This window comes from Manis pentadactyla, chromosome 15, assembly GCF_030020395.1.
Source record: "Manis pentadactyla isolate mManPen7 chromosome 15, mManPen7.hap1, whole genome shotgun sequence".
Taxonomy (NCBI): Eukaryota; Metazoa; Chordata; class Mammalia; order Pholidota; family Manidae; genus Manis; species Manis pentadactyla.
Genome location: NC_080033.1, coordinates 1,952,593 through 1,961,232, shown reverse-complemented (window position 1 = coordinate 1,961,232; position 8,640 = coordinate 1,952,593). Strand labels below are relative to the sequence as shown.

The following is an 8,640-nucleotide window of genomic DNA, read 5'->3' as shown; positions in this document are numbered from 1 at the left end:
AGATTATCTGCAACAAATCAAGAAATAAGATGGTTTTGATGGAGATGCATAGATGCGTAGTAAAGCAAGAGTAACATGCCGAATGCAAATGTAGGTGGTGGGTATTTAGGTGTTTACTGATTTCTATATTTTCCATGTTTGAAATTTTTCATAAAAAATGTTGCAGGGGGAGTGGATTTTGGTATCTGATTACACACTCCTATTGGACAGATGAGGAAATGGAGGAGCTGAAAAACAAGTGACTTGCCCCAGGTTATCTGGTGACTCAGAAATAAAACTGGTGACAAAATACTGGGTGTACTGGGTTTAGTCCTCACCCTGGCCTAGTAGCCCTGGGGCAAGTTGCTGAAGCTACCTGGATCTCACTGGCAACTCAGTTCTTTACCTGAAACAATATTCATGTTTCCCAAAGGGAAGAGGTATGCCACCGCCAAAGGACAGCAGGTCTCTTTCCATTTGGGCCCGTGCTGATCCCTACACTGGCCTTGGCCACTTAACTCCCAGGGCCTTGCCAGGCATGGCTAGGTTTGGGGTTGGCCTTTTGCTGGCTTCCTTTACACCCAGCCAGGCCTATTCCAAATGGCACAGCTTTAAGACCACCTTCCTAAAAGGTCCGGTGTGCCTGTGAGAGGGTGGGTATTACCTCTTTGTCCAGCATACCTTTCTCGAACACGCATTCAAGTGCCAGGCACTGTTCCAGGGGTGGAGGATATCACAGTGCTCCAAAGAGACTTGGGACCTGCCATGGAGGGCACGGGGGCAACAGGGTAAGTGGCTTGTTTACTAGATACTGTGTCCCTAATAGACTGTGAAGGGGAGCAGGAGCAAGAACCAGGGTGTTCTTATTCATTACTATATTCCTAGCACACAGTAGATACTCAATACTTCCTGTATGAATGGATAAACTTGGACAGTCACCTTCCCCTAACCACCACACATATCCATGCCTCAAATCGGCTTTGAACCAGTTGAGTCCTCAAGTTCTGATTTCCCCTGAGCTGGCTACTGCAGACAGTGCCATCCAGCTCAGATCAGGCCCCACTTCCTGGTTGCGTGACCTTGGGCAAAGCACTTCCTCTCAGCCGGTTTAGTTCTCTGCACTGTGAGATGGGGTTACTAGTCGTCTCTCGCCAGTGGGCAGTACTGAGGATGGGCAACATTGCGCTTGTCACTAGATAATGAATACCCAAGGCCTAGGCTCAATCGTAGCAATTGGAAAGGCAACTCAAAAAAGTCTGTGTGTCGCTGATGAACAGTGACTGTGAAGGGGTATGTGGGGGGGACTTGGTGAAGGTGGGAGACTAGTAAACATAATGTTCTTTATGTAACTGTAGATTAATGATGCCAAAAAACACAAAAAAACAACAAACATCATTAAAAAAATCAAAAAACAAAAATCATTAAAAAAAAAAAAGTCTGTGTGTATGTTGCTGCTCCCTGAAGGGTCACATACTTCCAGAGGATGAGCACTAACTTATGGATTTATCCGCTGTATTGTTTGTGGTCTCTTAAATAATGAGTTGTACCAAGATACTAGGATAAATACTAAACCTTAAAAAGCAGATATGTCTCAATCACTCATTTATTCAACACAAATTTATTGACCAGTTTTTGTAGGCACATAGCTTTGCTAGGACACTGGAGAGACAAACGATAGTAAGAGACGAGAATATAAATCGCCCCGGTCTGTGCGCCCAAGGAGCGCAGGTCCTGCCCGTCTGAATCCCCGCAGGGCTCTAAGTCCGGCGCAGGGCATACAGTCGGCGCCCACCAAGCGTCCCGCCCGCAGGCCGTTCACGGCCTGGCTGGGCGGAAACGGACCCCACATCACCGAGGCGTCCCGGGGCTTCTGGGAATCCCAACAGCGCGGCCCGAGAGGCCTCGGGAGGCAGAACAGAACCCGTCCCCGGCGCCCTCTTCGGAGCCGTCGCAGCTAGGCAAAGACAGGCTGGGGTGAGTGATCAAACCACGCCGGGTGTCCGGGCAGGTGGCCCCAAGGCCCCCACCGCCTTTCACCCTCTTGGCTCGTTCTCCGGCTCCTTCGCGTTCCCACCTGCGAAGCCTCCCCTCTTCTCCATCCTCGCCTCCCTCTACCTTTGCGAACCTTAGGCGCTCGCCCTGGGGACGTCCTCCCGCCCGGCGACCATCCCCTGCGTCAGGGCCACGCCCAGGGCGCACGGAGCCCCCTCCCCTGACGGGCCTGGCGCCCGGGGTCCGAGAACGCGAAGCCCTTTGGCCCCCTTCACAAGCTGCAGCACCGCTCCACACAGCCGACAGACTGCACCGGAGCCTGGAAGGCGCTTCCCCAAAGCCCCGGGACTGGGGCTGGGGAGGGGGCGGCGCTGGCGCGGAGGTCGCCCTCCCGGGGAGTCCGCGGCCTCTCATTCGCTCGCGGGCCCGCCGCTCTGCGTCCCGAGACTGGGCTGGAGCGCGGCGCGTGGGGCGGGGCCTCCCCCAAGCCCGTCCCCCAGCGAGGGCGGAGGGAGGAGGAGGAGGAGGAGGAGGCGGTGGCGGAAGGGGGGGCGGAACACAAAACCTGCAAGGTTTTTTTTCTTTTGCGTTTAATTAAAAAAAAAAATTTTTTTTTTCCCAAACCCGAGGGGTCCTCCCCGGAGCGGGCGCGGGTCCGGGGCGGCCGGGCCGCGGCGCGGGGCGGCGGCGGGGCCTGGCGGAGGCTGCCGGGCTGCCGCCATGCGATCAGGCAGTGCGCTGACCGGCCCGGCCGGTCGGCCCCTTCTGGGTCCTCCCTTTGCAGCCCGTGCGGGGCCGTCTCGGAGACCCCGCGCCGACGGCTGCTCAAACATCAGGGTGAGTTTCTCACAATGTAGCAATTTCTCTTTAAATCTCTTAACTCTCTCTACCTGCGAGTCGGGGCTGTGACAGGGCGCAAAAGCGAGGGGGGAGTGGGGGTTGGCGGCGAGGGTGTGTGTGGGGGGGGCCGGAGCCGGGGCCGAACCCACCCCCCCAACACTCACACACTCAGCCCCCCAACCGGGGCGCAGCTCCCGCTGCCTCCTTTTTCGCTCGGCGCCCACCACCCCCGGCAGCCCCCCCACCTCCCGCGTCTCTCCCACCACCACCGCCGCCCCGATCCTGCGGGGACACCCCACCCCTGCTCCCCTGCCCAAACCCGGCGCCCGGTGCCTTCCCGGCCCTCCCGCCGGCTGCCGGGGATACAATGGAGCGGCGGAAAAACGAGACCTAACGTTCCAAGGGGGGAGGGGCGGGAGACCCCCCCTCCCCCGATCGGGGACCCCTCCCCTCGCCGTGCTCCCCGCCTTTCGGGGGAGAAGAGGGCAGTGGGGCAGAGGATGGTGATTTCCCGGCCGGAGGTGGCGAGCCTTCATCTCCCCTTCTCGCCCGTTCCCTGCGCCCCCCTCCCCAAATCCTTCCAGGAGGTGCCGGGGAGAAACGGGGCCTCGGGCAGGCTGGGCAGGGATGGATGCGGAAGGAGGCCCCTGGGTCTCCCCCTCCCCACCGCCCCTAAACAATGAAAGGAGCTGACATGGTCCCCCACTCCCCAGCACTGAAAGGAGTTGAGCCCCCTCCCCCGCTTGCTTGCCAGTCCCGGAGGGGGCCGTTACGCGGGGGGAGAGTGGGGGTAAAAGCAGGGAGGTGAGCCTTACCCCTGTCACCTCCCGAGACTTGGGGCGGCCCCCCATCTCCGCCCCCTCGGCCTGGGAATGGGAGGTACCAGGCCCAGCCCGGGCACCGCGCTCGGGTGGTGACCTTTAGACAAAGGCAACCCATTCCCTGGGGTGAGCCCGGACCAGCCGGGCCCGCGGCCTCCCCAGGCCCCTGCGGAGGGCGGCCAGGCCGCGGGCTCCCGGAGGGAGGGATGGAGGAGGAGGGAGGCGGGATGGAGCCGTCTGGTTTTCCCATCCCTGGCTGCCCTTCGGCTGCTTCCCCGGCTCCTGTCACGGGCGGCCGCGGGGAGACAAGGGAGCGGGGGCTGCCCGGGCCTTGGTCCGCGGCCAGCGGAGAACGGGGCGAGCAGCCGCGGGAGGGCTGGCTCTGGCCCCGCAGCCAGCCGTGATTGGAAGGCACGGCGGCTCCTTCCCCTCCGCGCCCCTTTGTTTTGCTTTGTGGTTCTGAGCAGCTGAACTTCCTGGGAGGTGGGGTCAGAGGCCACCGTGTCGGCTATCGGGGTGGCGGGGGTGACAGGTCCCAGCCCTGTGGTGTTCCCAGCCCGTGGCCTGCTGTCTGTGCCCAGCCTTCTGTCCTGACAATCAGCCCCTTTTGTCGCACAGCCCTCCAGCAGAGCAGTAGCAGTCTGGGGAGGTGCTGTTTCTGCACTGGGGGATGTGTTGGCCTTGCGGTCACACCTCCTTTCCGAGGGTGCCTGTTGGGGAACAGTTTGTGGGACCACCCAAGACTCCAAGGCCTGAGATTTATGATAAGCTCTGTCTGGGTCTTCCAGTCTCTTCTCTCACCTGGACGGCGGTGGGGGGTGCAGGCACCTCCGACATACCGGGTGGTGGGAATCGGGGGCAGTGGACAGCTCAGAAACCTTCCCTTCCCGTTTGCCCTTGTCCAGTGGGACTTGAGGGGCATGTTTACCTACCCCACCCTCCTCCCTGGCTCCCCCACTCCTAGAAGTCGGAAATAACAACATCTCTCTACCCAGGGAGCTTTATGGATTGGCTGATGCTACGTGCCTTACGAGTGGCCCCAGCCCAAGGAGGAAGAAGGACAGTTATTCCCATTTTTCAGACAGGCTAATGGAGGCTCAGAGAGGCTATATGACTTGCCTGGGGTCACACAGCTCCCATTTTCACTTTCTCAAGTTTCTCCAGCTCAGCTCAAACTGTCAGGTTCTCCTGTACCCCCTCTGTGGCATTTTGTCCCTTTTGATTTTGTTGACATGGGTCTCGAATATGGATAATACCTGGAAAAGGTGTTGGATTTTTTTTTCCCCCCTGAGTGCTGGTTTTGGGAAGGGGTAAGGAGGACCTGGAAGCTTGGCTGAGGGCAGGATCGTTGCCCCTGGGGTTGGAGCAGAGTGTTTGCCTACAGAACCTGGGAGCTGGAGGTGGGGAGTCAGGGGAAGGAGGGCCCCAGGCTTGGCTGAGCAGGGCACGGGGGGCACCTGGGAGCGGCCTCACTGTCACCCTCCTTTTCCACTTGAGCTGGAAGCTGGCCCAGCTTGCTGCTGCTGGGAGGGCGGCTGAACTGTGGGGGACCGTTGCTGTCACTCTGCCCTGTCGGCCTCCATGGTGACCTGATGTGGCTGGCGGGGAGCTTTCTCCCCTTGGCCCAGGTGTCAGACCCTCTGGCCCACTCTGTGACCTTAGGCAGGCCATTGACCTCGCTAGTCCTCAGGTTCCTCTGCAGTTGGGCGTAATTAGAGTTCCTTTAACGGACCTTGAGGTGGGGAAAGTATTATCCAAGCATGTTAACTTTTATTTCTCATTCAGCAGAGGGGGTATGGCCCGCCTGTAGGGGCGGGGAGCAGTGTTGGGTGCTGGGCATTTAAGGGGGAGTAGCCACGGCGGGCACCCTGGAGGAATTCCCTGTGCTTTGGGGTGGGGGTGGGGGGCAAAGGGGAGACTGTGAATAATTCTGCTTTGTTGATACGCAGCCTTTCAGCTCTCTGAACGGGGCCCTACCCCTTCAGCACTTGTGGTGCTAAATATAAACATTTGCGGGGGTGGCTGGGGATGGCCCAGTCAGGGAGGTGACACAGATGATCTTGCCATTGTACAGATGAGAAACTGAGTCCAGGGCTGAGAGGGGACTCCAACCCAGATAGCAGGGGCCAGGCGTGGTAGGACAGGGACTCAGTATTTGTCAGCAGAGCTGGAGAGGCAGTGTTTTGAGGGAGCCCCTGTGCCGCCCTTCCCCTGCTGCCCTTTTCTTGATGTGCAAATATCTTCCCTCCTGAGATGACAGGCTTAAGTAATAACAATTCCTGGGGGTGGGTGGGGTGGGGTGGGGGGCAGGAGAAGATGGGCATTAGGAAACACACAGATCTCGAGGGTGAGTGTTTCCTGAAAGTAGGGATTGGTTTTTTTGAGCAGGGAAGCATGAGTAAGGCCCACAGGGGACAGGCCTGTACCCTCCCTGCCCCCCACTGCTGACTTCCTTCCCAGAGGCCTCCTGGGCCTTCCCAACCTTCCCTGGGGATGTGGGGTCTTCTCACCCCGCCTGCCTTCAGGCTGTGGAAGGGCCAGGGGGTCAGCACCTGGGGCTGGGCTTCTCGGGAGAGGTCTGGGGTGAGGGGGTCTCCCTCCCAGGGTCCTGAGGGCCACCTTCTAGCCCCCAGCCCAGCCACCAGTGGAGTTCCTGCCAGCGGTCCCAGCTTTCCCCTGTGGCCGTTTTGACTCCTGGTCTCAAGAATGCAGAAGGCTGCTGGTGGGGGGAAGTTAATTGGAAACAGGAAAACGTGGCATTCCTTTCTAGCTGGCCCGGGCTTGGAAAGCGCCAAGGGGCTGCCTTTCTCCCTGTCCCACAGCAGGGGAGAGGGTGGGGGCTGCGGTGGTCTCTCCCTGTCCCTTTGGGCCTTCCTCCCCAGGCACCCTCCTCCCTCTTGGTGGAAACAGCAGTTCCCTGAGCTACTGGTCCACGGATGTAAGCCGCCCCCCTCATCAGAGTGATCCCTCCCCACCCCACTTACTCTTCTGTTCATATCTGAGTTTTTCTCCTCTCTTTAAGGTCGGAGGGCCTGTCTGAGGCGGCTCCCCAGAGTAGGACCTGTCACATCAGAGACACATGGGAAATGTTTGGTTGAATTGTCCCCAAGGATTCCCTCCTCATTCCTTCCCTAGAATTCCCTGCCACCATTAGAGTTTTGTCCCCACAGACTGAAGCCTTCACGTCTCTGTGACATGCAAGATCCCCCAATGGAGAGAGTTTTCTAAGATTTTCCTAGTTTGGTGGCAATTAGTTTTGTGTACAAGTTTGTGTATTCACAGTGGCAGGGAATTGTTTCTTCCCTCGTTCCCCACCTAAACTTCCTGAGGGCCTACTGTGTGCCAGGGCCCTGGGGCTCAGTTAGGATACTGGGACCCAGTCCAGGAGGAGGCTAGAGATAAGTTGTCCGCAGGGCTGGATTAGCTGCCTGCGGATTTGATTACTTCTGTCTGGGTGGTCGGGAAGGCTCCTTCCAGAAGGAGGAAGCAGCTTCTTTCTCTCTGTCTCATTCTTGTTTTCCAAGCCATACATGCACGTGGGACAAATTAAAAACCCAAGCATAGTAAGTCTCTCCTTCCACCCCCTTGGCCTCCCTGGCCCCCCCAGTTGGCCTCCCGAGGGGCAGCACCTCAGTCCTGATGTTCTGTGCACACACATTTATATACCGTGGATGTCTTCAGAAACAGTTCACACGGGCCAGCTCGCTCCGCCCATCGTGCTGCACCTCGCTTTCGTCAGGTCATCTTCCTGGGAGACCCTATTGCACACCCCGTCTTTTCCTTGGCTGCATGATATTCTGCAGGGTGGGCGAACCCTCTCTTACTTAACGTGGGTGTGGAGGTGTTTCCTGGTGTGCAGAGCTGGAAGGTATGCGTCCACATCTTGTCGGGAAGTGGTATGTCTGTGAGATAAACTCCTGGAAGTGGCATTGCTGGTTCAAGAGCCTGCACTGGGTCATTTGGTCTTTCTTGGTACCTTTGCAGCTGCGTCTTGAAGGAAGCTGCTCCCCTCCTGTTCAGAACAGCCAACTTGTCAGTTCCAGTGTCTTTACCCTCTTGTGATTTCCTTGCCCCCCTCCTTCCTGCCTGTGGCCTGGGTCATGTGCTTACCAGTTGGCGTGGAGGTCAAGAGCATGGGCTCTGGAAGCCAACTGTTTGTTGGTCCAAATCCTGGCTCTGCCACTGCTGGCTGAGTGGCTTGCAGGCCAGGGGCTTGCGAGCTCTGGGCCTCAGTTTTCCTCTCGACTAAATGGGTTCATCTCACTACCAATTTTGGAAGGCGATTGTGAGGCTTAAATAACACCCATAATGTGCACTGGAAGCCTTGTGAATGTTGCTGTGATCTGTTTGACAGTTCAGGGGGTCAGGAACCCCCTGTTTCAGGGCTGTGAACCCCTAATTGGCAGACATGGGAGGTAATGCTAGCTTTTCCACCTAATTGCAGTGTGACCCTGATAAGCGATCCCTTTTCTGGGTCTTGGTTTCCTTGTCTGTGAAACGGCTCATGATGGCTCCCTTGTAGGGTCTGGAATGAGACGGTGCTCTCTCCCCGACGCCAGGCTTCCAGTAGGCTTTTGGGAACTTGCAACTGACGTTGCTGTTTTCATTGTAATGACTGTTCTCCGAGGGACCCATGTTGACTCCTCCACTCCAAAGGTCCCCACTGCCTTCCTGAAAGGCACATGGGGAACAGTGTTGGCATTCTGAACCACACAGCAGCAGAGGGCACACAGCGGACTGCTCTGGCATCAAGCACAGTGGTGTGACCCTGGGAACAGACAGGGCTTCCCCACTCAGTGCCTCAGTTTCCTCAACTGGGGAAATGAGAATGACAGGAAACCCACTTCAGAAGTGCTCATGGATGTTCAGTGCTTACCACGTCCCTGGCATATAGTAGGTGCTCAGGAAAATAAATGTTAGTGGCCGTGGTGATGGTGGCCGTGCTGCTGGTCACATTAGTGGCTTGGGTGGGGGGGTGGGGGGGTGATGCTGAGGGTGGTGGTGATTA

General features: G+C 57.8%; 1 protein-coding gene across 3 annotated transcripts in view; it reads left to right on the top strand.

Moving 5' to 3' along the window:
* Window positions 1-2,672: 2,672 nt before the first annotated feature.
* Window positions 2,673-8,640, top strand: part of BICRA (BRD4 interacting chromatin remodeling complex associated protein) — a 73,185-nt gene continuing 67,217 nt past the window's right edge. For all 3 annotated transcript variants that reach the window (XM_057492663.1, XM_036885458.2, XM_036885457.2), the window contains exon 1: window positions 2,673-2,808. The gene's annotated coding sequence lies outside the window, so the exon portion shown is untranslated. The remainder of the gene's footprint in view (window positions 2,809-8,640) is intronic.